This window comes from Pongo pygmaeus, chromosome 14 (assembly GCF_028885625.2).
Source record: "Pongo pygmaeus isolate AG05252 chromosome 14, NHGRI_mPonPyg2-v2.0_pri, whole genome shotgun sequence".
In the NCBI taxonomy this organism is placed as follows: Eukaryota; Metazoa; Chordata; class Mammalia; order Primates; family Hominidae; genus Pongo; species Pongo pygmaeus.
In genome coordinates, this window is record NC_072387.2 from 28978365 (window position 1) to 29004559 (window position 26195).

The 26195-nt window shown below is 40.7% G+C and overlaps 2 long non-coding RNA genes across 3 annotated transcripts in view; one reads left to right on the top strand and one right to left on the bottom strand.

The window, feature by feature from the left end:
* The window catches only part of LOC129011675 (uncharacterized), a 33488-nt gene extending 9524 nt beyond the window's left edge, over positions 1-23964 (top strand). The window contains exons 2-5 of one of the 2 annotated variants that reach the window (XR_008493397.1): positions 20050-20134; positions 20687-20856; positions 22052-22143; positions 23875-23964. This is a non-coding gene — a long non-coding RNA (uncharacterized LOC129011675). Of the gene's footprint in view, positions 1-20049; positions 20135-20686; positions 20857-22051; positions 22144-22948; positions 23176-23874 lie in introns of those variants that run through there. The other variant, XR_008493398.1, reaches the window with a different exon arrangement.
* On the bottom strand, positions 5601-26195 carry LOC129011674 (uncharacterized). Its single transcript, XR_010123523.1, has 10 exons — positions 25742-26195; positions 25301-25639; positions 25044-25162; positions 24190-24299; positions 23695-24033; positions 23122-23257; positions 22253-22371; positions 21190-21363; positions 17570-17652; positions 5601-10077 (listed from the first exon to the last, which is right to left on the bottom strand). It is a non-coding gene; the product is annotated as an uncharacterized LOC129011674 (long non-coding RNA).

Sequence of the window (26195 nt, forward strand, 5' to 3'; positions counted from 1 at the left end):
AGGCCAAGGCAGGTGGATCACCTGAGTTCAGGAGTTTGAGACTAGCATGGTCAACATGGTGAAACCCCGTCTCTACCAAAAATACAAAAATTAGCCGAGCATGGTGGTAGGCACCTGTAATCCCAGCTACTCAGGAGGCTGAGGCAGGAGAATCGCTTGAACCTGGCAGGCGGAGGCTGCAGGGAGGCAGAGGCTACAGTGAGCCGAGATCTTGCCACTGTACTCCAGCCAGGGCAACCGAGTGCGATTGTGTTTCAAAAAAAAAAAATGCCTGACATATAATATGCACTCAGAAGGAGGAGGATGGGGATAAGGAGGAAGGGAGAAAAGAAGGAAGAGAAGGCACACAAAAAAAGAAGAAACCTGGATAAGAATATCACATCTTAATGAGAAATATTTTCAAGTAACTCTTTTTTCTTTTTTTAACTTTTTGAAATAGGGTCTTGCTCTGTTGCCCAGGCTAGAATGCACTGATGCGATCATGGCTCACTGCAGCCTCAACCTCCCGGATTTAAATGATCCTCCTGTCTCAGCTTCCCAAGTAGCTGGGACCAGACTTGCACCACTATGCCTGGCTAGTTAAAAAAAATTTTTTTTTCTAGAGACAGGGTCTTGCTATGCTGCTCAGGCTGGTCTTGAACTCCTGGGCTTAAGCAATCCTCCTACCTCAGCCTCCCAAGTGCTAGGATTATAGACAGAAGCCACCATGCCTGGACAAGTGGCTCTTAAGAGTCAGCAAGATGAGGAATGATTGGAGGCCAGGATAACGACTCATGGGCATGATTCTTGGTCTTTGCTCACAGTCATGTGCAACTTCAGAGGTGGCATTAGGTATGAGATTATTTGGCACTTACTGGCAGTTGCTGCACTACTTTCCAGTTTATCTTCAGGCCACCAAGCAAGCATCCAAATGCCATCTGGGAAAATCCAGCCATGGATCCAGTAATTATTGTAGATGATATTCTTGGACTTCCTATAACAGTCAAATGTTTCATGTACTTCATTTCAATTCATTTCTGTGTATAGTGTTTGGAGTTGGGAATAAGGGTCAGAACAGCTCAGAGATATGCAGATGATTTGCAACAACGTGGATGAACCTGGAGGACATTGTGTTAAATGAAATAAGCCAGGAAGAGAAAGACAGGTATGTGAAATATTATATGTGGAATCTAAAAAAATCAAACTCATAGAAGTGGAGAGTGGAATGGTGGTTACCAACGGTGGGGTGGCAGTGGATTCCGGAAGTGATCGTCTGAGGGTACAGAATTTCAGTGAGAAGGAAGAATAAGTTTGAAATCTAATGTACATCATAGTGACTACAGTTAATAACAATTTATTGTATTCTTGAAAATTGCTAAGAGAAGATTTTAAATGTTTTCACCACAAAAAAAGTATGCAAGGTAATGCATATGTTAATTAGCTTGACAGCCATTTCACAAGGTATACACGTATCAAAATATCATGTTGGACCAAGCACCGTGGCTCACGCCTGTAATCCCAGCACTTTGAGAGGCTGAGGCGGGCAGATCCCTTAAGTCCAAGAGTTCAGGACCAGCCTGGGCAACATGGCAAGACCTTGTCTCTACAAAAAATATAAAAAATAGCCAGGCATGGTGGTATGCACCTATAGCCCCAGCTACTTGGGAGGCTGAGGTAGGAGGATTGCTTGACACCTGGAGGTCAAGGCTGTAGTAAGCCAAGATCACACCACTGCACTCCAGCCTGGGTGAGAGAGACTCTGAACACTCCCCCAAAATAAAATCATGTTGTACACCATAAACATATACAATCTTTAACTGTCAATTAGAAAATAAATATGCAGCTGAATTTGAATATGTCTGTATCAGCCTGAATCTTTTAAACAATAGCCTATAGTCCATATTCAGACAAAACAACATAATGAGGACATAGCCTCTGAGCAGTTTTAGCAAATGGCAGTCCACAAAGCCCACTTCCTTCCCACGCCGTAACCCAGACACTCGTGAATTCTGACTTTACTCTGACCACGGGCTATGGTCTAAACCTCCACTTCCCATTTATAAAATGATCAGTTATTACTAAGATTCCCTCAAGGTCCAAAACCTTATGATTTAATGGGATGCATTTGTGAGGTTGAAGGCTCAACTTAGGTAGTTGGTGACAATAAAATATACAAGGTCAACAGCTGCTACTGAAAGTGAAACTGCCTCTGTGGTCTCTTTAGCAATGTGACTGAGTCAGAGAACCAGACACAGTGGCCAACTGTATTGTGTGTTACTTTGCGTGTGTTGCCAGTATAGATAGATGCATCTACATAAATTGTATCTGTCAACTAATTTTTAGTAACATTATAAAAACATGTAACTAAAGTGATATTCAGGAGTGCTTCTTATGATATAGTTCTTACGGGAAAAGATGTATATGGCTGCCGTCTGTGTTCAAAGATAACATTACTCATTCCTGACGATTCTGTAAAGCCACAAAAATAAAACCCAAGGGCAGTAAGCACTCTCTTTCTTGTGCCATTGAGCATCTGCAAAATCGGTATTGACAATATGCACCATAAGCAAAGGAATTCACTGAAGCACAAAAGAACTTAATTATCACCATCCTATTATCTCAAAACCGCTAAAAAATTAGCTCCTATGTGATCTCTCCTGATTTTCAAATCATGTTTTATTTTTTAAAAATTACAGCACAATTTAAAGAAAACACACACACACACACACACACACACACAGTATTTTACTATCAACAGCAAATCTGGAAGAAGTAGCCAGTGCTGATGGGTGGAAGTGTTTATGTGAGCTTCCAGCAGGCAACCCATATTGCTCTGGCAGCAGGCCCGGCAGGCATTGCTCTCTAGCAGTAAAAACCCCCACCCTCACCTCCACAGAGAAAATGACCCAACCAGCGGGAAGGGAATCACATTTTCCCAACACTGCCTCATCCAATTGTATCATCTCCTCTTGCATTCTTACCATTGCTCAGGAGGCCCGGATTGTCTCTTTTGAAAATTCCTTTCTTTACATTTGTTTTTAATAAAGATGTCCTCCAAGTCTTATCAAACCAAGCTGTCAAGTATAAATTTGGATGCATCCAGTGAAAATATTTGCTGGAATATAAGCATATGACTGATTGTTCAAATACCAACAATTCTAGACAGCATCGTGCAGTTTTTCTATCCTTCTGCTGCTTTGTTGATTTATTAAATATTGCACAAGCCCAGATGGACCACCAAAATACAACTCATTTCAACTGGTAGAAGAAAACACAGATTTATAAAACAGTTTAGGAAATGGTTAATTGCCTTTTTTTTTTTTTGAAACGGAGTCTCCCTCTGTCATCCAGGCTCGAGTGCAGTGGTGTGATCTCAGCTCACTGCAACCTCCGCCTCCCGGGTTCAAGCAGTTCCCTGCCTCAGCCTCCGGAGTAGCTGGGATTACAGGCTCCCGCCACCACCCCTGGCTAATTTTTGTATTTTTAGTAGAGATGGGGTTTCACCATATTGTCCAGGCTGGTCTTGAACTCCAGACCTCGTGATCCACCCGCCTCGGCCTCCCAAAGTGCTGGGATTACAGGCGTGAGCCACTGCGCCCAGCCTGGTTAATTGCTTTTAAAGAAGGATTTGGCACACTGAATTTCAAGTGGGTAGAACAAAGACACAGGTCCTCATGGACGCCTATGCAATCTACGTTGGTGTGTGTGCATTGCCCAGAAATAACTGCTCCAGAAAAACTGGTAGAGAAATTTCTCATACCTCCCAAATCTGTCCTGGAGGATTTGCCTCTATTATTTTCTTTACAGCTTCAACTTTTGCTGTTTCCTGGGATCTGCACTGCCTTTTGTCATCCTACCACCTCCCTCCTTTCATTTTCCCGGCAGTCCAGAAGGTTTCCATGACAGCAACAGAGGTCATCACAATGGCAAGGAGAGGAAAGGGAAAGGAAAAGATCCCCCTCCTCTCTCTCTGCTCCAGCTACTGCCTCCACCCGGCATTAACTTTCTCGGCAGCACAATTTCCCCAATTCCTCTATCCCCAACTCTGCCCTGCTCTGATTACACCTTCTTTATTTCATTCTCTCAAGAAAATACCTTGTAGAGGCCGGGTGCGGTGGCTTACGTCTGTAATCCCAGCACTTTGGGATGCCGAAGTGGGCGGATCACGAGGTCAGGAAATCGAGACCATCCTGGCTAACACGGTGAAACCCTGTCTCTACTGAAAAATACAAGAAAATTAGCCAGGAGTGGCGGCGGGCGCCTGTAGTCCCAGTTACAAGGGAGTCTGAGGCAGGAGAATGGCGTGAACCCAGGAGGTGGAGCTTGTGGTGAGCTGCGATCGCACCACTGCACTCCAGCCTGGGCGACAGAGCGAGACTCCGTCTCAAAAAAAAAAAGAAATCTTGTAGACTCACTAAATCAGAATTTCCTCTGACATCTAGAGAAATATTATACTGGTTAGGGTTCTCTAGAGAAATAGAACTAACAGGATATATATAGATACACAAAGTAATTTTTTTTTTTTTTAGTAGAGACGGGGTTTCACTGTGTTAGCCAGGATGGTTTCCATCTCCTGACCTCGTGATCCGCCCACCTCGGCCTCCCAAAGTGCTGCGATTACAGGTATGAGCCACCATGCCCAGCCCAGAAAGTGATTTATTGTGTGGACATGGCTCATGTGATTATGGGGGCTGAGGAGTCCCAAGATCTTCTGTCTGCAAGCTGGAAACCAGGAAGGCTGGTGGTGTAGTGGCAGTCTGAGATCCAAGGGCCGGGAACCAGAAGCTCCAAAGTCTGAGGGAAAGAGAAACTTCATGTGCCAGTTCAAGCAGAGAGAGTTAACTCACCTTTCCTCTGCCTTTTTGTTCTATTTATACTTTGAATGGACTGGACGATGACCACCCACATTGGTGAGGGTGGGTAGTCCATACTCAGTCCATGATTCAAGTGCTAATCTCTTCCGCAAACACCCTCACACACATCCAGAATAATATTTCACCAGCTATCTGGGTGTTCCTTAGCCCTGTCTTGTTGATGCATAAAATTAACTGTCAGAAATATTGTTTCAGATGTTATTTTTACATTGATGTTCTAATAGGCCTACTGTCCTCACATATGCGTGCCCCCACTTTTCTCACAAGGGGAAAGAAGGAAAAAAAAGGAGGAAGAAATAGGTAACATAAAATCCTTACCAAAAATACAAGCTTCAAAGGCCCTTGTGCATGGTCCCAAGACAAAACGATAAGGGACTGCCATGCTCTGGTTTCCTGTGCAAACGGTGTCTGCTAAGGATAATGGCCTCTGTCAATGGTAGACTAGGTAAAGAACATGTGGTTCACGTATACCATGGAATGCTATGCAGCCATAAAAAAACCAAGATTATGTTCATTCCAGGTACACGGATGGATCTGGAGGCCATTATCCTTAGCAGACTAATGTAGGAACAGAAAACCAAATACTGCATGTTCTCATTTATAAGTAGGAGCTAAATGATGAGAACACGTGGATACATAGTGTAGCAGGATGAGCCGCAGACAAAACTCCTCAGACATTGAGTTAAAGAGGGAAGGAGTTTATTTGGCTGGGAACATCGGCAAGACTCCTGTCTCAAGAGCCGAGCTCCCCGAGTGAGCAATTCCTGCCCCTTTTAAGGGCTCACAACTCTAAGCGGGTCTGCGTGAGAGGGTCGTGATCAATTGAGCAAGCAAGGGGTATGTGACTGGGGGCTGCATGCACCGGTAATCAGATTGGAACAGAACAGGACAGGGATTTTTACAATGCTTCTCCATACAATGTCTGGAATCTATAGATAACGTAACTGGTTAGGTCAGGGGTCGATCTTTAACTACCAGGCCCAGGGCATGGTGCCGGGCTGTCCGCCTGTGGATTTCATTTCTCCCTTTTAGTTTTTACTTCTTCCCTCTTTGGAGGCAGAAATTGGGCATAAGACAATATGAGGGGTGGTCTCCTCCCTTATTCCCCCACTTTGAGACTCTCACTCACTTTATTAGTGGGAGTTCTCACCTTCATTTTCACTACCTATGTCTTCCTGCATGACAGATCGATAGTGATTTATGCAGTACACTTGTGCTGAAGCATTCTGGTGGACTAGAGTAGTGATGAAACCTTTTACTATTTGAATGAGTACAGGTAGTAAATAAGGGATCTGTAAGCAGGTTCCTATTACTACTATAATTTTTATTATAAGAGTTTTAAATCCTCTTAGTGTTGGGAACAATTTTTAAACATGGCTTCAGGGTCAAATCCATGCCACACTTGTACAGGCACATGTGCCAGTTTCTTCATGTCTTTAACTGTATCTTTGACTACTTGCCCCTGATCATCTATGTGCAGGCAGCAACTGGTAAGGTTACATTTTCTACAGACTTCTCCTTCAGCTGCTAGCAAGTAGTCGAGAGTCAATCTATTTTGATAGATAGCATTTCTCATCTGAGTTTCTTGCCGAGCCAGAACAGTCAAGGCTTTACCGGTTTTATTAGAGATGATCTCCAAGACAGCTTGCAACCGTATGATTCGGTTGAGCATGTAAATGGGAGTCCAGTATCCCCACTTGTGCCCAAGTGGCAGGCCCATAGTATTGTATAATTTTTTTCAGGAGGCCGTTTGTCATCTTTTTAATTATCTATGGCTATGCTTCGCTTTTCGTGGGAAGCATAGACGGGGAAGCCCAGGAGTTCACCTGTTTTTATGGGCAGTAGGAAGAAAAATGGTTTAATAGTGCCAATAACACAACTACCTGTCCACTGGTCAGGCAGGTTAGCATAGGCTCTATGTCCACATATACAGTATAGCCCAGTGGGGGCCGTCCAGTCCCGGTGGGATTCTGGGTAGGCCCAAATGGTCTGCAACTTTGGAAATTTACTGAATGGATTTTTCTCTGTGTGGTTTGAACTCCACCATGTAGACTTCCTACAGGAAGGGTGAAGTCCTTTCCCACTCTTGCTATACAGTATTGTCTAATGATTGAGGGTTTTAGGACCTAGAAGTGATCAGGGTGATTCTTTTGGGCTGGGAATTCATCAGGAACTGTGTCTATAGGTACTAATTCTCGGGCTTCCTATGGCCATTGATCTCCTATTACAGTTCCTCCACATACATAACATGAAGTGACATTGAGAGACTGGGCTACGTGCTTGGCTAATTGCAAAAACCAATTTCTTGTTTTTCTGGAATTTCTGGTACTGGCACATTTAGTTTATCATAGAAGGTTTGAAATACTGGCTCAGGAGAGCGTTTATAAACTTTTTCTCAAACCATGATATTTACTTGAAGATCTAGTCCAGCTCCATCAATTTTTAGGGTTACATGTTCCCTTTTTTTCTAGCGAGGGGGTTGTTCTCTTACTAGTTCTAAGGAGTTACACTGCCCACTGGTACAGGAAGGGCCACTTTTCCCTTGCTGAAGGTGGACAGGATTGTTTTCATTTTTTTTTTATTCAAGTAGCCTAAATGACACAAGACCAGTATCTACATTTATTTTCACACAGTCCTAATTCATGATAAATGTACTTATTTTTTGCCATATAGCCTCTTTTCTAATTAAGAGAACCATATCCTATTTTTAACTTATTATTATTAATGACGGCACAGACATTAAATTTTAAGGTGGCTTGTTTGGGCACCTCTTTTTTTTTTTTTTTTCTGTTTTGGCTAACACTTCACTCTTATTGTTTATGAGCCCCTACCAGTCTTCAGTTCTTAATCTTATTTTAAAAACAGTGGTCATGGGAGGCTCAGATGGGTCATAACACACATCAGGTTGGTCATTTCCTGGGCTACATACCTTGTATAGAATAACATTATATAAACAAGTTCTTTTTAGAGTTCCAGTACACTTATAATACCCATAAAACAATAGGACCATAGCAACCTTTTGTCCTACCTCAGTGACTTGATGTATACACTGGGAACAGCCCTCAGTCTGAGGAAGGTCAGTTGAAGTCCTTACTGTACAAGTCCAAATTTTAAGGAAAATGAGTCCCGTGGTAAGTTTCCTCATGTTTCGGCCGTGCATGGACCAGTCAGCTTCCGGGTGTGACTGGAGTAGGGCTTGTCGTCTTCTTCAGATTCACTTTGCAGGGGTTGGCGAAGCTGCTCCCATCCATGTACAGCTCACAGTCTACTGATGTTTAAGGTTGCTCTCGGAGGTCAGGCCCACTAGAATAAACTGAGTCCAATGCCTCTACATAGTTATGTTTAACTGGGCTCTCTGATACCGGGAGCAAGGTGGTGGGGTTTAGGGTGTTGTAAACTTCAATGGTTATGTGGGAATTTTCACAGAGCAAGCTTTGGTATCTAGTTAGTCTAGCATTCGTTAGCTAATGATGTCCTTTGGTATTTATTAAAGTCACCACAGCACGGGGGGAATTTATGTTTAGGTTTTGCCCAAGAGTTAGTTTATCTGCTTTTTGTGCTACCAGGGCCAATTGCTGCTAGGGCCCTTAGACATGGGGACCAGCCTTTGGAAACGCTGTCTAGTTGTTTTGAGAGATAGGCCACTGGCCTTGGCCAGGGCCCTACAGTCTGGGTTAAAACTCTAACTGCCATTTTTCTTTTTCTGACACAGGGTGTAAAGGGTTTTGTCAAGTCAGGTAGCCCCAGGGCTGGGGCTGACATGAGTTTTTCTTTTAACTCATGAAAAACTTGTTGCTGTTGGTTGTAATAGACATAGTTTATCTAATCTACATTTTTATTAACTGTCACCTAGTAAAATATTGACATAAATCCTGTAGCTATTTGATTTCAAGCTTTAAATTGATCTGGTATTCCTTGCGGGGCTCCAATTGCATCTAAATAGATGTGGGAGTTTAAAGACGCATAAGGGGCTTCTCTCGCTTTACGACGTCTTATTATTTTTCCTCCCTCTGGCTGATGAAATGCCAGGGTGAAAGGGATAGCCAAATGGACTACACCACAAGTGCCACTTCTAGTTATTTGGCAGAGTGTCCAGTAAAGGTCCACCACAATACCACCACACACCCGCTCAGAGATGAACAAGGGCTGACTGATTGATAAGCTCTTGAAAATTCTTAAGCTCACTGCATCTCTTCAGGTCTCCAAGGAATGCTAAGTTTCCTCCCTGTTGTGAGACACACGAAGTGAACTTAGTGTAGGGAGACGGAAGCTAGATGGCCCTTGGGGGCTGACCCGCAGGGTGCTGGACTTCAGGATATAGCAGAGAGAGCTTGGCACGACTTACTACTCCAGGATGTAGAATCCTGGAAAAGAGCTACCATGCAGCCTATGCCTGGTCGACTGGAGGACCACCTTAGTGGAAGGGGGACAATTTGGGCCTCTGGCCTGCTATGTGCACAAGCATAACAATTGCTTTTGTTTAATGTGCAGATGGAATATTCAATCCATTTTAACCAGGCATTTGTATCTTGGTATCCTGTCTTAATTGCTAAAGTTTGTTTTAAGTCTTTAACTTCTATGATCGTCTAGTAAAATGAATGTATGATTTTAGGAAATTACAAAAACCGGTTGGGGTAGTACATCCTTGCTCTTTAGTGGTCCACGGAATATTGGACCAACTATGGCATAAAAGCTCTACACTGGGGGGCAAGACTCCTGGCTGGCACTGGGGTCTTTATCAAAATCTCCCCAGATTAAATGGTCCTAGTTTACTAATGCCCAGTCTGAGGACAGTCAGGAGGGACAGAAGTACTTTTCTGAATTAGAAATCTGTCTTTGACTTGGCAAGTCTCCACAGGGTATAACAAGGCAAGCATTAAATGCAACAGTTTGAGGTGAAATTGACTTGGTTATGTTAATAACTAGATGGTCAGCAATAGAACGAGGAAATAAGAAAGAGTAATAGAATAAATGAAAAGAGTTAAATTTTTCTTAGCTTTAGTTTGGTAGGGTTTTCCCCTGGGACTATGGCCCATGACTCTGGAAGAGGGTGGTGCTTTCTTGACTCAGGTGTGATGAGTCCATCCTTTTTTTGCTGTACAAACAGCAGTCTTGGTGGTTAGCAGCACAAGGTAGGGTCCTTCCCAGGCTGGCTCGAGTTTTTCTTCTTTCCACCCTTTGATGAGAACATGATCTTCAGGCTGGTGCTGGTTTACTGGAAATTCTAGGGGTGGTACATGTGTTAAAAGACTTTTAGTTTTTGAGAGAAAGGAAAGTGGAAGATAAACCAAGTACATACTTTTTAAGAAACTGACCTTTTGTTTTAAATGTGGGGACCTTGGCAGTGGACTTTATAGTCCTTAGTGCCTTCTTATTGTGAAATTTCCTTTAGCACCTATTTTTATTAGTTTTTAAACCAAAGAAAGCCAAATATCATTTTACATTTAACAATGCTTCCTGTATGATTTTTATACCAGATAAGCTAAATTTTACCTTTATATTAGTGTATTAATGTTAAACCTAATTTTAATAAAACCTTGTAGACATATTTATCCAATTTTTAATGTTTGACCATAAGGTAAGATTTTACAGACTCTTTTTTAACCTTTTATAATTTTTGCTAAAGAGCAGATTGGTGCTTTAAGAAAAACCTGCTATGCTTTTATTTTAATTTCCAGTTTATAGAAAAACTGGATGATACCTCTTTAACTTTAGCCAATGTTTACACACAGAATTTTCTTTCCAATTAACATTTTAAAACTTGATTAAACCTTTCAAACAAAATATAAATATTTTTAACCTTTTAATGTAGGTAAAAACTTACATTCTTATGCCTCCTTATAATGATTTTACCAAAGGTATATTTTATTTTCTTTATACACCTTGCACATAAACTGTTTTTTGTTGTTGTTTTTTTTTTTAGTTTTACATTCAGGAGGCCTAGTTACTTCTAAATTACACAACATTTCTTGCACAAATTCTTTTTTTATAACATTTTTCTCTTTCACAACTTTCGCATACAATTCTTCGACGTGCTTTAACTTTCTGACTTATTACAAATATTTCTTTCTTTAAACAACCAGTTAATTTATTTCAGGACAAGAATTTACCATATAACACTCTTTTTATATAAATTCCTCCCCCCTTTTTTTCCTTTAACAGAATAGCCCCATACTTTAGGATTTTTGAGTTAGTAGGCTACTTTTTTGCTTTTTTGATTTAGGATAGTTCTGAACTGAACTAGTGAGGTGTGCTTACAATGAGGTTTCCTCTAAAAGTTATTTTTTTAACTTTTTTTCTGTTAGCAAAGCAGTTGCCGCTACAGATTGAGTGCATCTGGGCCATCCGCCCAAATGCTGGGTTAAGGATTTTTGATAGGAAGGCCTCAGTGCTTTCCGGATATACCCTTGTTTACAATGACAACAAAGTAGTATTGGAGCATTATAGGGTTATGGAGAATACCTTCAGTTATCAATTACAGGTTTTAAATTTACCTTGGCTTTTAAAGGAATAGGGTACACTTTTTTTTTTTAACTACTTGTATATATTTCTCTTTCTCTCTTTCTTTTTCTCTTTGACTTTGTCTCTCTCTCTGACTTTCCTTTTGCCTCTGTCTCTTCCTCTCTCTCTTCTCTGTCTTGCTTATGCTGCAATTCTCTCAACCACTGTGGAGGGATCTAAAACCAGCTGTAACCAAGCGTCTATGTACGGGAACCGGTCTGGGTGCCCTGGCTTTACAGGTTACCTTGTGCCATACCTTGGAAAAAAGGGACCTGTCCAGGCTTCCTTCTGATAGCCAACCCACCTCTAATGCTGGCCAGTCTATTTTACACAAAGTTTTAAGTTTTCCTGATGTCACAGTACTCCATAGTCTCCCTTAAATCCTTTCTTGAAATTTTTCAACATAGTTCCCAGTAGGGTGTGCTTATTTGTGCCTGACCCATGCTTCTTGGAGACAACACACCATGCCCACACCACACGCACACAACAAAGAACGAGTAAAAAGGCACATACACACTTTTGCAGTTTACACCAAACCAAAATCAAAACCAAAATCAGAGTATCCAGAAATCCAAGCCAGGTCAAAACCAAAACCAAAGCATCAAGCAATCCAAGTCAAGTCAAAAACAAAAACCAAAGTGCCAGTACAGGCACGCCGTGGGCGATCAGGCCACGCTTCCACTCAAATGGAGTGGGCAAGTTCCCAAGATCAGTCCTGTCAAGCAATTCAAACCAAGTCAAAACCAAAACCAAAACCAAAACCAAAACCAAACCAAAGTGCCAATAAAGGCACGCCGTGGGTGGTCAGGCCATGCTTCCACTCAAATGGAGTGGGCACGTTCCCAAGACTAGTCTGACCAAGTTTCAGATGTCCAGACTCCAAGTGCCAGTTCCTTCCCGGTGTTCAGCCACTGTGTTGATCCTCCACAGAGGCCTGCCACACACTGCTCTGGCGAGGCGTCCCACAGGGGCAAATGCCTACCTGGGAGCTCTCAGGATCCACGTCACTGGGGCTGGTTACAGTTCCCCGCAGGGATGTTCCACAGGGCAGGCTTAAGTTGCCTAAGGAGCTGCCTTGACCATCTGCCAATCACCTTGCTTCCCGGTCAAGGAACCAAGAAATGTAGCAGGGCAAGCTGCAGACAAAACTCCTCAGACACTGAGTTAAAGAACGAAGGGGTTTATTCGGCTGGGAACATCGGCAAGACTCCTGTCTCAAGAGCCGAGCTCCTTGAGTGAGCAATTCCTGTCCCTTTTAAGGGCTCGCAACTCTAAGGGGGTCTGTGAGAGAGGGTCGTCATCGATTGAGCAAGCAGGGGGTACGTGACTGGGGGCTGCATGTACCAGAAATCAGATCGGAACAGAACAGGACAGGGATTTTCACGGTGCTTTTCCATACAATGTCTGGAATCTATAGACAACATAACCGGTTAGGTCAGGGGTCTAATCTTTAACTACCAGGCCCAGGGCATGGCGCTAGGCTGTCTGCCTGTGGATTTCATTTCTGCCTTTTAGTTTTTACTTCTTCTTTGTTTGGAGGCAGAAATTGGGCACAAGACAATATGAGGGGTGGTCTCCTCCCTTAATAGAGGAAAACAAAACACACTGGGGACTATCAGAGGGGGGAGGGTGACAGGAGTAAGCGGATCAGGAAAAATAACGAATGGGTACTGGGCTTAATACCTGGGTTATGAAATAATCTGTACAACAAACCCCCATGACACAATTTACCTATGTAACAAACCTGCACATGTACCCCTGAACTTAAAAGTTCAATTAAAAAAAATTTTTAAAAATCTGTATTATGTCCAGTACCATGAAATCTGTTCACTTAAATGGATGTTTAACATTAAAGGTCCAATTAAAGTATTTCCAGAAATTAAAAAAAAAAATTTTTTTCTTGCAGTTAAGTTCTATAGCAGAAAAAAGACAAATAAATGCAGTTAAATTTTAATGTATACAATGAAATAATGTATTTATAGTATGATTTCAAACATACCATTGTCTAACAAAATATCAATAACTGTATGAGATTTTAGCTATTCTTGCACCTTGCCTCAGATTTTTAAATAAGCACTTTTTAGATTTAATAAGTAACATTGAAGGAATGTCTCTAATAACTTATTATCAGATTAATATACATGATTTCTGTCACTTCCATGCTCATAAAATTAAGAAACTCTCAAATGTCATTTCTGATTAAATATCAAAAATTACTCGTAAAAATACCATAACTTGGAAATTGGGAAGTTACTGAATTTCATAGCAAGAAAATGTATAAGTTCCTCTTTAAAAATAAAAGTGAAATATATTGTACTTATTACAGGGTATATTTAAAGAGCAATATAAAGAAGCACCATTAAACAAACTAGGAAGTCAAAAACAAGACTCTCTGGACATTATGTAGAATTTGTGTCTTTTTATTATTTTAGCTCATTCAGAATATAGTGGTGTAGGCATTTTCTAGAAGATACATATAATCCAACAATATGTTACTGTTATTTTCTTGGAGTAAATGAGATTTGCTATTAGATGAACAATTATGACTTACGTTATATAATGGTTCAAATATAATTTTAGGCCAGGCGTGGTGGCTCACGCCTGTAATCTCAGCACTTTGGGAGGCCGAGGCAGGTGGATCATGAGGTCAGGAGATAGAGACCTTCCTGGCCAACATGGTGAAACCCCATCTCTACTTAAAAATACAAAAATTAGCTGGGCATGGTGGTGCGTGCCTGTAGTCCCAGCTACTCGGGAAGCTGAGGCAGGAGAATTGCTTGAACCCAGGAGGCGGAGGTTGCAGTGAGCAGAGATCGCACTCCAGCCTGGTTGCATCGTTGCCACTGCACTCCAGCCTGGTAACAGAGTGGGACTCTATCTCAAATAATAATAATAATAATTTTATAGGATACTATGTTTGAACACAAATGTACAAAATCTGCATAGGTAAAAAAATGATGCAGCTTAATTTTAAGTAGTGAAGCAAAGCTAACTGTATTCTGCTCAGAACAAAGTTATTTTTCTTTAAATGCATTAAACATAAAGGAAATATTAGTAGGACTCAGTGAACAACTTGATAGTAATAATTGAAACCATCCAATCACCTATCCATATACTATGACATTTATTAGATAGGAAATTTCATCAAAATGCTACATTGTGTAAAATAAAAGCATGCTGCCTGATTTATTTAGGAGCCTTAATTTTTATGGAAGAATTTCAACCTAAACTGAAATTAGAAAATGAATTCTGATGAAACTTGAAAAATCATGAAATATTTTAATCTCCCTACATTAGGGACTGCTGATAGACACTTAGTTACCAACTGGCTTCCTATGGCCCAGGGCTGAGAGGAAAGGCAAAGCAAACATTTGGTGTCCTTTCCATATAATGGAGCTTTTTTTCACAACTCAGCTTGTTACCCATCTTTCAGTAGGCTGGGAAGAAAAATAAGGAAACAGTCCTTTCTTTTTTAATGCTTTTTAAAAAGATTAAAATTTTATGTATTTACTGTGTACAATATTATGTTTTGAAGTATATATACATTGTGGAATGACTTAATCTAGCTAATTAACATATGTATTAGCACGTATTTTGATTATTTTTGTAGTTAAAACACTTAATACCTACTCTCTTAATATTTCTCCAGAGTACAATATGTTATTAAGTGTAACTCACCATGTAGTAGGTAGATCTATTGAACTTATTCCTTCTATCTAACTGAAATTTTGTATCCTCTGATTAACATATACGCAGCCCTCCCCAGTCTCAACCGCCATGATTCTGCTCTCTGTTTCTTTAGGTTCCATCATTTTAGCTTTCACATACAAGTGAGAATATGCAGTATCTGTCTTTGTGTGCCTGGCTTATTTCACTTAGCATAACATACTGCAGGTTCATCCACGTTGTCACAAATGACACGATGTCCTTCATTTTATGGCTGAATAGTACACTTCATTCATCCATTGATCCATTGATGGGCACTTAGGTTGATTCCATATCTTGGCTATTGTGAATAATGCTGAAATGAACATGGGAGTGCAAAAGCACTGATTTCATTTCCTTTGGATATATACCCAGTAATAAAATTGCTGGATCACATGGTAGTTCTATTTTTAATTTTCTGAGGAGCCTCCATACTGTATTCCATAATGGCTGCACAAATTACATTCCCAAAAAGGTACAAGGGTGCCCTTTTCTCCACATCCTCACCAACACTTACCTTTTGTGTTTTTGATAATAGCCAACCTAACAGGTGTGAGGAGGTATCTCGTTGCGGTTTTGATTTGCATTTCCCCGATGATTAGTGATGCTGAGCATTTTTTCAGACACCAGTTGGTTATTTGTAAGTCTTCCTTTGAGAAATGACTATTCAAGTCCTTTGCCCATTTTCAAATTTCTTTGTTTCTTGCTATTGAGTTGTTTGAATTCCTTATATATGCTGGATATCAGCCCCTTGTCAGACGTGTGGTTTGCAAATATTGTCTCCCACTCTGTAGGTTGTCTCTCCATTCTGTTCACTGTATCCTTTGCTGTGCAGAGGCATCTTAGTTTGCTGTAATCCCATTTGTCTATTTTTGCTTTTGTTAGCTGTGCTTCTGGGGTAAAATCCAAAATGTCATTGCCCAGATCAATGTCATGAAGCTTTTCCCATATGTCTTTTTCTAGCAGTTTCATAGTTTCAGACTACTGACATTTCAGTCTTTAATCCATTTAGAGTTGATTTCTCAATAAGGTTCAGCACATGGGTCTCATTTGACTCTTTTACATGTGGATATCCTGTTTTCCCCACACCATTTGAAGAGATCGTGCTTGACCCTTTGTGTGTTCTTGGCACCTTTGTCAAACATTAGTTGACTGTTAAGTGTGTTTTATTTCTGGGCTCTCTATTCTGTTTCACTGATCTATGTGTCTGTTTTAATGCCAGTATTATGTTGTTTTTGTTACTATAACTTTGTAGTATGAGGTCGATATATTACGTATTATAATATAAAAATATGTATATATATGTATATGTCAAGTATATTAAGTAGTATTTTATGAGGTCAAGTGGGATGCTTCCAACTTTATTTTTTCTGTGTTTGCTCATTTGTTTTGCTCAAGATTGCTTTGGCTATTCAGAGTCTTTTGGGGTTCCATACAAATTTTAATTCTTTTTCAGTGTTACTATGTTTTCTTTCATTAATGTTTTATAGTTTTCAGTGTAGAGATCTTTCACCTCCTTGGTTAAATTTATTCCAAAGTATTTTTTATAGTTATTGTAAGTGAGATTGTTTTACTGATTTCAGATAGTTTTTTGTTAGTAAATAAGGATGCTACTGATTCTTGCATATTGATTTTCTATCCTACAACTTTACTGAATTTGACTGTTTTCTAACAGTTTTCTGGTGGAGTCTTTAGGGTTTTCTCTGTGTGGGTATGGGGGCTCATGCCTGTAAACTCTGGGAGGCTGAAGCAGGAGGATCACTTGAGCTCAGGAGTTTGAGACTAGCTTGCACAACACAGTGAGACCACATCTCTACAAAAAATTTTTCAAAAAGCCATCTGTGGTGGCACATGCCTGTGGTTCCAGCTACTCAGGAGGCTGAGGCAGGAGGATCACTTGAGGCAGGGAGGTGGATGCTGCAGTGAGCCATGAACATGCCACTGTACTCCAGTCTGGGTGACAGAGACTCTGTCTCCAGAAAAAAAAAGAGCATGTCATCTGCAAACAAGGACAGTTTAACTTTTTTCTTTCCAATTTGGATGCCTTTTGTTTCAGTTGTCTAATTGTTCTAAGACCTCCAGTACTATACTGAATAGAAGTGGTGAGGGCATCCTTGTCTTGTTCCGGATCTTTTTTCTGTTGATTACGATGCTAGCTGTGGGTCTATTATACGTGGCCTTTATTCTACAGTTGGCATATTCTTTATATACCTAATTTGTTGAGAGTTTTTATCATTTAAAAATGTTGAATTTGTCAAATGCTTTTTTCTGCATATATTGGAAGGCCCACAGAGTCATATGGTTTGGATCTCTGTCCCTACCCAAACCTCATGTTCAACTGTAATTCCCATTGTTGGAATGTTGGAGATGGGAACTTGTGGGAGGTGACTGGATCATAGGGGCAGTTTCTCACGGTTTAACACCATCCCCCTTGGTGTTGTCATGGCAATGGCAAGTTACCATGAGATTATGTTTAAAAGCATGCAGCACCTCCCCCCTCTTTCTCCTACCTTAGCCATGTGAAATGCCAGTTTCCTCTTCGCCTTCCACCATAATTGAACCCAAGGAGATGTTGCCATACTTCTTGTACAACCTATGGAACCATGAGCCAATTAAACCTCTTTTCTTTACAAATTACCCAGTCTCAGGCATTTCTTTAAAATACAAGAATGAAATAGTACCAAAAATTGGTACTGGGAGTGGGACATTGTTATGAAGATACCTCAAAATATGGAAGCAGCTTTAGAAATGGGTAAACTTACAGGTCTGAGCCTGTAAGTTTGGAAGGCTCAGGAGACAGGAAGATGAGGAAAAAATCTGAATTTCCTAGAGACTTGTTAAATTGTCGTGACCAAAATGCAGATAGATACTAATATAGACAATGAAGTCCAGGCTGAGTAGGTTTCATATAGAGATAAAAAAATACTTATTGAGAACTGGAGTAAAGGTCACTCTTGTATGCAAAGAGACTGGTGGCATTGTGTTCCTGCTCTAAGAATTGGTGAAACACTGAACTTGAGAGAGATGATTTAAGGTATATGGTGGAACAAATTTCTAAGCAGCAAAGCATTCAAGATTTGACCTAGTTGCTTCTAAAAGCCTATGCTCATATGCCTGAGCAAAGAAATGACCTCAAACTGGAGCTTATATTTAAAAGAGAAGCAGCACTTAAACATTTGGAAAATTTGCAGCCTGGCCATGCAGTAGAAAAGAAAAATTCATTTTCAGGGGAGGTATTCAAGCAGGCTGCAGAAATTTGTCCAAGTAAAGAGGAGTCAATCGCTAATAGACAAAACAATGGGGAAAAGGCCTCAGAGGCATTTCAGAGACCTCTGTGACAGTCCCTCCCGTCACAGGCCTGGAGGCTCAGGAAAATGGAATGGTTTTATGGGCCAGGCTCAGGGCCCTGCTGCTCTGTGAAGCCTTGAGACATGATGCCCTGCATTTTGGCCACTCTAGCTCCAGCCATGGCTAACAGTGGTCAAGGTATAAATTGGGCTGCTGCTTCAGAGGATGCAAGCTCTCAGCCTTGACAGCTTCCACATAGTGTTAAGCCTGCAGGCACACAGCGTGCAAGAGTTGGGTCTTAGGAACCTCTGCCTAGATTTCAGAAAATTTATAGAAAAGCCTGGATGTTCAGGCAGATGCCTGCTGCAGGGGTGGAGCCATCACAAAGAACCTCTAACTAGGATGGTGTGGAGGGGGATTGTGGGGTTGCAGCCTCCACATAGAGTCCGCACTGGGGCACTGCCTAGTGGGGCTGTGAGAAAAGAGTCACCATCCTCCAGACCCTAGAAGGGTAGTTCCACCTGTTACCAGAAAGTGGTCCTGATCCAGACCCCAAGAAAGGGTTCTTGGATCTCATGCAAGGAAGAATTTGGGGTGAGTTCACAGTGTAAAATGGAAGCAACTTTATTAAAGGAGTGAAAGAATAGTGACTCCATAGACAGAGTATGGCATTTCCAAAAGTAAGAGGAAAAAAGTATCCATCCTAGATACAATGCATATTTAAAGCTAGGAATGCTTTTTTTCTCAAGGTATCAGGACATTCCTGGGTCTGTTAAGTCCTGAGTCTGTTTAGAAAACGTTATTAATCTGTTCCCTAAATTGTAAACATCTTGAGGGTAGGAATGCTTAACCTCCTGGGAATGCAGCCCAACAGATCCCAGCTTCATTTTTCTTAGCCCTTATTCAAAATGGAGTTGCTCTGGTTTGAATGCTTCTTACATATATCCTCCCTCCTTTTTACAAGAGGACCCTTAATCCTAAGGGTTGCAGAAGGACCAAGGTCCATCTTCTGTTCATGCTGAACAGGGGCAATGATATTTCCACATAACTATTAGGGTCTCTTGTATTCAGGGTAGAGAGGAGCTCAGTCAGAAAGTGTTGGTATGGTAAGCATCGTTTGTAACTCTGAGTTCCAGCAAAATGTGACACCTGGAAGATTAATAAGTGTCCAATTTAAGAAAGTATTGAGTAAGCTCATTTTGCGTTCCTATACAAAGAATACAACTGTAATATATTCAACAAGAGCAAAGTAAAGTAAGTAAAATTATCCCAGGTAAACTAAACAACAAGGCTGTCCAAAAACTGGGCAGTTGTTGGAACCAAGCTGATATGGAGTTGACTGACGGTGCATCAACGGCAGATATGAGTGTCTAAACCTTTCTTAGCCTGGCTAATAATTATGTGAATAGTCTGGAAAATGCAACATTTGGTTTTGATCAAAGCACAGTTTCCCCCTTGACCCACTGTTAAAATGTCCAAAGCCATAGGGTTTGATAAGGCCACCTGCCTAATCTGAGAGGTGTCCTCAGTTAGAAGGGTAAGGCTATACTGTGTATTATTCAAGCTGCAGCCACGTGCTTGGCCAGGGCCTCAACTTGCAGCTGGACATTGATTGTGGCTGCCCGTGAAGAAAGTATAGCCATCTGGTAGAACCACCAACATGCCCATTTTTGTCACCTATAATGAGCTTTTACTTTCCCAGTTAGATGGAAGACAGTCCAGTTTGGTGCAGATACATCCCAGGAAATAAAGACGACCCCACAAACACCTTCAAGTTCACTTATAAGGTAAGTATGACAAGCCATGAGTTCCACAAGCCCCTAACCATCTCAAAAAACAAGAGGAAGCTGGTCTGTTAAAAGAAGGCTCTTACTCGAATTTTGGAAAAATCAGCAGCTAATAAATTATTTAAGCTGTGGCCTATATTCAAAAAGAAAGCTGAGACCTTTGGCTACTGGCGCCTCTGGCAAAGCCTTCCACAGGTACGACTGGGAAAGACTTAATTTGAAAGAAACATTACTTATAGTTTTCATTTTTATTTATTTACTTTTTACTTTGTAAAAAAACAAACAAACAAAAAAAACCGTGGTTATTATTTTCAAGTAGTAGAGTTATCAAGTGGAAATGGGAGAGGCTGGGTTTCCATAGAGTCATATAGTCAGTTAAATGTGCTCAGAAGTTAAGAACTAGCTAGCTACTGCTTGAGGGAAGTGGAAATATTCCTGCCACAGGTTTCTGAGAGCTGTTTCTCCCAGAGGCACTTTTAAAGATAAATCTGTATAATATAGGGAGTCTCAAAAAAAACAATTTTACAGTAAATATTAAATCCCATTTCTTAGGGTCTCCTCTCTGTCAGGTGCCCCATTTGGTATGGACAGGAAGCGTGACACCCAAGGCTGGTGCATCAAATCTATTTCTGTGGGTTTTGCTAAAACCATGGAGTGAATGATTGAGAAATTTAGCTCACTGAGATGCCTGGATGGACTTCATGTTTTCTATACAGCTCTCTGTAAGTACCTCTCTTGGCTGGCTTTTGAAAATACGAGGTGGCTGTAAGTTTGAGGTGATAATACTCCCTTTTCAGCAGCTTCCGCGTTGTTGGTCACATGTGCAAAGTGGTCACACCACTTTGCAGCTGGTGAAGCCAGAATCAGGATTGCAATACATGTTAAACAAAGGCTGAATCAAGACACATGAACATCTAGAAGGCTTTTCCAGTTCTTTACAACTGAGCCTCAATAGTGCCTGTTACAACAAAATTGTCCTCCAAACACTAATTCACAATCTTCTCCAATACATGTACAAATAGTGGATTGACTATTTGTCCATTTTTGACACTTACTGTTTTCCACCAAGAGGGAAATGTTCCAAAGCAAGAAACTGTTTGTTGGACAAAATCAATAGAATGTCTGAGCATGATCCATGTGGCAGGGGTTTACTTCCTGAAGAATGGACTTCACCTTTTATCACCACTTCACACTGAGGTCCAAACGGCTGCACAAACATTTTTTAGATCCTAAAAAAGAAAGGAATCTGAACTGAAGATCCTGAATTCAATTCTGTTGTCAACTATTTCCTGTATTTGCTTTGCCCAAAAGATAGCTAGGTGTTGAGGATACAATGATATTCCCACCCTTAGAGCTTGTGCTCCAGAGAAGAATATAGGCAAGGAGAGAGATGATCACAATGCCATCTGCACAGGGGGTGTGAGCGGCCATGGTGCTACAAGCATGCTATTTATAAGAACTCTGGGAAAAGTGGAGGAAAATTCCCAGGAGCCAGCCCAGGGAAGTTGAGGGCAAGCAGTCCAGGCACAGGCATTCACACTGGTGCAGGCACGACTCTTTTCTTCTTCTGTAAGGTCCTAAGAGCAGACTGAGCACACAAAGAGTTCTGTAACCCAGGCAGGGGGATAAGCTGTGTGTGTCTAAGCGGAGAGTGTGCTTTAAGCAAGCGCCACACAAGCGAGCTAGAAACTCTTCACAGGGGAGCTCTGGCTGTAAGCAGATATTCACTTATGATTTGGGGGCCCAGAATTCATGGGCCCGTAGAAGAAATGAAGAAATACACCTCAACAGCTGACAAAATCAACTAGTGGTTTCTGGGAGAGTAAGAAAAGTGAATGAGAAAAATCAAGATTGATGTTTTATTATTTACTTTTTTCAGAATATACTTAAAAATAATGATTTCTTCATATCTTTCAGCTGGTTTCAAAGGAGATTCTCAGTACCAAAAAGAAGAAAATGTGAAGCTAAATGAAAGAGGTTACACAGATTCATAGCATCTATTAACCAAAGTAAGATGTAGACTTTGTCATTCAGATTGTGGGTTTTGAAGCACATCCAAGTGAGTGGCTATTTTGAGAGATGAGTAAAACCTTGTAGTGATAAACATATTTATGTTACCTTTCCTCCCAAGCTTTGGGATCCTTTGGAGAAAAAGAATCTATAACCTCATGTTCTTCTCCAGGCTTAAGGAATAGATTCTCTGGATCCACTGAGGAAGGACTTCCTCATTCTGGGACCTAAATAGTGACAGAATCATAATTAAATGTCAACTTGCAGCTTTCACTCAGTAACTCCTGCCTTAGGTTCCTTTCTCATTTACTAGGAGAGGTTATCTTTCCCTTTCTCCTAGTCCATCACAGTCTCAACTCATCCCATTCTCTTGGAAAGCATCTCTTTTCCTTCATTTTCTTCCATAACAAACCTATCTCCCACAAACTGCACCCACAATTTCCTGTCACTAATGCCCTCTCACTCTCCTTTAGGTCTCAGAAAAGAGGTCAAAGTGTGTGGGTCACTCCTCCCCAACTGTAGCCACAGGCTGACATGCACATTTTTCAGAAATCAATGTAGAACTTGGTTTTCATATTCAAGACATTGGACTCTAACCTAACAGCACCATAGCACATATTTCACACTAGAGAAACATCCAGTTTTTCAAACTCTCAGCAATTCTGTCATCTGCTCCTCAGGGCACCCTGACAGGGCAGGCAGCACCAGGGCCCTCAGAAGGCAGGGAACTCTCATAATCTCAGGAAAGACTACTTTATGGTGCTCTGGTGAGAATTCATATGTTGATATCTAAATAAACTTCAGTATTCCCAGTGTTTCTCAGAGGTAAGAGCTGCTTTGTGGATGAAGCCATGATGGGACACCAAATGCATCATCTAGAAGATGGAGTGAGACAGACCTTTCAACAATCTGTCACCATTAAAGTGAAAACAGTCTGAATGCAAGACAATGGTGGCAGAGGGGAGGACTGATGGTACCTGTAAGTCCCTGGGAGCATGAGTTTTAGCTGTTTCTACTCTTGGAGATCAACACTTCTAAGAACTGGTGTAGGGTTTCGGCTGTCAACTTCTATGTCAACTCTTGCCACAAAGTCTGCTCCTGAGTCTTGAATCTCTAAAATTAAAAAAATGTTATTCTTTTAGTTCAGAGACCAGAGAGTTATTAAATTGTACACACTATCACCACTCCAACACAATGCTTTTAAGGACAATGAGAAAATGTAGGTAAGAAGACATGTTAAAGAATTAAAAGAGGACTGGAAATGAGTGGAGAAGCAGAAAAAGCAAGAGCAAATCCAACTGGTAAATGAGATAAGATCAATTTAGAGAAAATATTGCAATAGGTCCTCAGTAGTACTTTCTGTGTCATGCACATCCACCTAGGTTTGACCCAAAACAGCAGGCCATCTGCCTCATTGTCAGAACAACAGAAGAAGATAATTGACAAATGACTCGAAACATACACATTTACCAACAGAGGAAAGAAGTCTCAAATTTGCAGTGTATTTAGATGTAGAGAAAAGCAATTCCCAGAAAATAGAAACATGATACCTGAAGAGCCGAGTTGCTTCTTTGGACTCTGAAAAAGACCTGAAATTATCAGAAATTCTGGACCTTATTAGATAAAAATAAAAAATTAATGTATCGTAGTATTAAGATTGAAATCTGAATGAAAGAAAAGCAGTTTGGAAAAACTTATCTTTTTTTTTTTTTTTTTTTTTTGATGGAAAGTGCATCGTGTCCTACCTGTCCTTCTTAACTGGCAGATGTCATGTGGTTGATCACAGAGGGACCTGCCAGCCAAGGGACCACTTCAGCACAGGGAGCTGCTCCTGCAGGAACTCAGCCAGGATCCTTGGAAAACATCAGACCTTGCCAGGCCACGGTGCTCTGTTCGGAAACAGAAGACTCGGCTTCAGTAAAGCCAATAGTGTAATGTGAAATTTGTGAACAAAATTCTTAACAAAAATATTTTATTTCGTAAGACTGATGTATTCTGTGAATTTTTTTTATTACACATTCCTACTCAAAGCAGTAACAATCAACCTGATTGGCACTGTGGCATGCATCCAGTCCATCGATTTTAGTGGCAGAAATTTCCAGCCTCCACCACTGCAGCCAACAAAATCAAGAATGTCTTTCCCTTCTGTTTCTACCTAATTACAAAAAAGGGACTTATTTATGAAAAGCAATATATTAATAAATAGCACTTGTGTTCCTATCACTGCCATTTCTATCCACAAATTAAAAGTCAGGATTAAAGAAAACTTACCTAAGTTTTCCTGGGCTATTTTCTAATTGCTTATTTTCTACAAAGATAAATGTTAAATTCTCCTTTCTAGGTTATCTACATGCCCAAATAGACCACAGAATTAAGCTGCTGCTACTTGAAAAAGACTATTCAATCTTCAGATGAACTGAAAATTGTATAAAATATATAAACCTCTTTTATTAAGAAGTTGTAAATGAGTTTTAGTATTAGAATCATGACTTCTCAATTCATTTCAAAAACTATCATTAATATCTCGGCATTTTCAGCCAATCTAAATGTGCATAAATGATATCAAAATAGACATACACAAAGTTTACAACAAGTGCCTATGGTCATGATGCACTCACTTCCTCAAACATGGGTGACAAACCTAACTCACACCCTTCAGAATATACTTGAAAATAATGATTTCTTAATTTCCATTCCACTAGTTTCAAAGGAGATTTTTAGTAATAGAAAGAAGAAAATCTAAAGCTAAATAAAAAAGGTTACCTGGAGCCATATCATCTATTAGTTAATGTTAGATGTGAACTTTGTTATTCAGACTGTGGATTTTGAAGCACATCTAAGTGAATGGCTGTTTTGAGAGGCACGTGAAACCTTGTTATTATAAACATGTTTATGTTACCTTTTTTCCCAGGCTTCAGAATCCTTCGGAGGAAATGAAACTATGACCTCATGTTCTTCTCCAGGTTTAAGAAACAGATTCTCTGGATCCTCTGAAAAGGGACTTCTTTGGTCTGGGACCTAAATAGTGATAGAATCATAATTGAATGCTGACTTAGAGAAGTGTGGCTTCCACTCAAGTCACTCCTGCCTTAGGTGCCTTTCTCATTTACTAGGACAGGTTATTTGGCCCTTCCTCCTAGTTCACCAGAGTCTCACCTTGTCCTATTCTCCCAGGAAGCGTCTCTTTTCCTTCCTCATCTTCCCTAACAAACCTGATCTTCCACCCACTGCACCCCCACATTTACACTAGCGAAACATCCAGTGTCTAAAATTCTCAGCGATCCCATCATCTGCTCCTCAGGGTACCCTGACAGGGCAGGCAGCACCGGGGCCCTCAGAAGGCAGGGAACTCTCACAGTCTCAGGAAAGACTACTTTATGATGCTCTGGTGGGAATTCATATGTTGATATCTAAATAAACTTCAATGTTCCCAGCATTTCTCAGAGGTAAGGGCTGCTTTGTGGATGAAGCCACGATGGCCACCAAATGCATCATCTAGAAGATGGAGCAAGACAGACCTTTCAACAATCTGTCACCATTAAAGTGACAACAGTCTGAATGCAAGACAATGATGGCAGAGGGGAGGACTGAGGGTACCTATAAGTCCCTAGGAGCATGAGTTTTAGCTCTTCTCTTTATTGGAGATCAACACTTCTAAGAATTAGTGTAAGGTTTTGACTGTCAACTTCTATGTCAACTCTTGCCCACGAAGTCTTCTCCTGAGTCCTGAATCTCTAAAATTAAAAGTTATTCTTTTAGTTTAGAGACCAGAGAGTTATTGAATTGTACACGCCATCACCAGTCCAACACAATGTCCTTAGAGGCAATGAGAAAATGTAGGCAAGAAGATTTTTTAAAGAATTAAATGAGGTAAGATCAATTTAGAGAAAATATCGCAGTAGGTCCTCAGTGGTACTTGCTGTGGTCATGCACATTCACCCAAGTTTGACCCAAAACAGCAGGCCATCTGCCTCATTGTCAAAATAACATAAGATATTTGACTGATGACTAGAAGCATTCACATTTACTGACAGACGAAAGAAGCTGCAAA